General features: G+C 39.7%; 1 protein-coding gene and 1 non-coding gene across 2 annotated transcripts in view; both read right to left on the bottom strand.

The window, feature by feature from the left end:
• Gpat3 (glycerol-3-phosphate acyltransferase 3) overlaps window positions 1-2837 on the bottom strand; it is a 70667-nt gene extending 67830 nt beyond the window's left edge. Inside the window, exon 1 of the mRNA XM_021163448.2 lies at window positions 2795-2837. The gene's annotated coding sequence lies outside the window, so the exon portion shown is untranslated. The remainder of the gene's footprint in view (window positions 1-2794) is intronic.
• LOC115031186 lies at window positions 210-343 on the bottom strand. The gene has a single exon (XR_003836806.1). It is a non-coding gene; the product is annotated as a small nucleolar RNA SNORA42/SNORA80 family (small nucleolar RNA).
• Window positions 2838-3070: the final 233 nt, after the last annotated feature.

Raw genomic sequence — 3070 nt, 5'->3', positions numbered from 1 at the left:
GTGCTAAGGTTAAAGGCGTGCGCCACCATGCCTAGCTAAACCAATATTTTAACAGCAAAAACAAGCTCAGTTTAAAAATGTCTTTCTTTTCTGTGTATACACATCTTTCTATGTTAAAAAATATGAATGACATATAGTTATTACAAAAATTTTGCAATCAAAGTTTAACCCAACATTTTTTTTTTTAATTTTTTTTCTTCTTCCCTTCTTATTGTGTGACCCACTTCAGTGCCAGCAGCCTACAGACACAGGCCAGGCAATGGCTCAGAGCCAAGCGCTGCTCTAGCACAGAACACTATGAGAGGCCCAGGGAAAGGGGCCTGCCATAAATCCAAACTAATGCACTTGACCCAACAGAATTAACATTCTCTCTGCGTTTACATGCTTTTATTTGCTTATGTATTTTTTCAGAGAAAAAATGTTAAGGAGATAAAATTCATCTCATAAAATTTAAATAAACTCTTTTATTTTATGCTATTTTATAAGTAATATTTCTACTTCAGTCTAAACATGATTTTAAAGGGAAGAAAATATGTTAAAATTCTCTTTATTAATTCATTAAATATTCATTTGTGTAAAATTTTTTTACATAAAGAAATGTTTAATGATCATATATTATATTGTGTTATATATTGTATTATATTGGTGTGTGTGTGTGTATGAATGAGAGACAAGGTTTTGCTGTTTACTCTAAGAATTCACTATTCTCCTGCCTCCACTTCCTGAGAGTTGGGTTACTAACATGAACCACCATGTCTGGTTGCTCTTTATAGATCTTTGAACTACAACCAGAAACTTAGTTACAGTTCAGGATGTGACTATTGTTCTGCTATTATTCAAGAGAAAAATGAAAAATGTACTTTAATAATTATAGAGATGGCTCAGTGGTTAGAAGTACTTGTTCTTGCAGCGGACCCTGTTCTACTCCCATACCCACATGGCTGCCAGAACTACCCATAACTCCAATTTCAGAATCGAATGCCTTCTTCTGACTTCTATAGGTGCCAGGCACACACATGGTGCACACACATGTGTGAATAAATATTCATAGACATAAAAATAAAATAGATGAACCTAAAATGTTTTAAATTTAGCTTAACAAAGATTTTAAATTTGACTTAAGTCTTTGTGACATTAAAAGAAAAACTTCATATTTTCATGCATGGAGGATGGTCACAGAGAGTTTTCTGTAAGCAATAACAATGTGCTTCTTTGGACATCAAAGATACTTAAGCAGTTACAAAGGACTGAAGGTTGTTGGGGTTAAACCGTTTTATTTATTTATTTTTAATTTTTTATTGGATATTTTGTGTATTTACATTTCAAATGTTATCCCCTTTCCTGGTTTCCCCTCCAGAAACCCCATCTCCCATCCTCCTGCCCCTGTTTCTATGAGGTTGCTCCTCCTCCCATCCACTCCCACCTCACTGTCCTGGCAATCCTCTACTCTGGGGAATCAAGTCTTCACAGGACCAAGGGCCTCTCCTCCTATTGATGCCAGACAATGCCATCCTCTGCTACACATGAGGCTGGAGCTGGGGGTCTCTGCCTTTTTATTTTTTTTTTTTAACACTGGGCATTTGGATCAAGTGAAGAAAAGACAGTTCAAATCCTTGTCAAATCTAATGTATGCATCAAGCTGTCGGATTAAAACATATACAGCTGAATATTTGGGGCTTTTTATACCAGTGGGCTTCGTATAATGTTTCTCCTCAATATTAAAAACTCCATAAATCAACTTGATATACAGAAGATAAAAGCACATACCCCAGCCAAATCCAGCAAGTACTATAACGAGGGGTGCAGGTAACTTGAACGTGCAAGGGAATCAGAGTTTCTCAGAAGTGAATTCTATTGCACAGACTCTCTGGTACTACTTTCTAGTCACTAGCGTCTGTACACTGTTTGCACAATGCAGATGTTCAATCAGTGTGCTAAGCAAATGGATGGATGGACAATCTAGGTCAACAGGTGTCTGCTTCACCAGACACCAACGATAAGACATCCTTCCTTAGCAGCTTATGTGCTTAAGCACGTGACAGTTGCTACTTCCCACCTCTCTTCACGACCAGAGACTTAAAACATTCCTCAATGGAACTAGTAAGCCGGACCTATTAAATGTCTGTGTCTTGCTAGAAAAATTGGCAATCTTGGCCAACTGTGGAATTTAAATAAACTTACTTACACGGATGAAATATGTGGTTTCTCCGGGAAAAGCTAAAATTATTGTCTAATCCCATTGCTGCAAAGGTACCAGCAATGAAGAAAACGGCTCATTTGAGCTGGTGAAAATGTTTCCCGATTACTGAGGGCCACTTGTGGAGTGGTAAACAACAACACACAGCTGCCTTGTCCTCAAATTCATGAACACCCACCAACCTCCCACAAGCTGCAATTTCATGGAGCCCCAAGTCTACAGGAAAGCTAATTTGAAACCTAGATTCAAAATTCTACAGCAGTAGTGGCAACTACAGACTCCCAGTGGACACAACCAGTGTCTGGGAAGGTGTGCTGGCTGCTTTTATGTCTACTTGGCACACGCTGGAGTCATCTGAGAGGAGGGAACCCAATTGAGAAATTGCCTCCATAAGACTGGGCTGTACACAGACAAGCCTGTAGGGTATTTTCTTAACTAGTGATTGATGTGGCTTCCCTCAATGGGCTGTGATTCAGGATATGTGAGCCAAATAAGCCCTTTCTTTTCCAGATTGCTTTTGGCCATGGTGTTTCATCACAGCAATAATAACCGTAAGACAGAGCTTACAAGTGTGTATGGGCACTCCATTGTACTTACCAGTGATTCTGTTGGCCTTGGCACACACTAGCCTACCTCGCAAGGAGGATTGTCTTGTTGCAGCTGGGCACATAAGACATCTCAGTGGTAGCTTGCGCCAAGATTCAGCCACTCTAGGTAGGGTTCAGAGGACTACTCTCACTCCAAGAACTTGTTTACATTTGTTTCTCTGCAGATCTTGTGTCTGTGTGTGCAGGTATGTACATGTGTGGACATGTGTGACCACAGCACACAATGGGGGGTGGGGGAGGTCAGAGGACAACCTTGGGTTTTGGT

This window comes from Mus caroli, chromosome 5 (assembly GCF_900094665.2).
Source record: "Mus caroli chromosome 5, CAROLI_EIJ_v1.1, whole genome shotgun sequence".
Taxonomy (NCBI): Eukaryota; Metazoa; Chordata; class Mammalia; order Rodentia; family Muridae; genus Mus; species Mus caroli.
The sequence above is the reverse complement of the archived record's forward strand: the minus strand, read 5'-3'. Positions and strand labels throughout refer to the sequence as shown.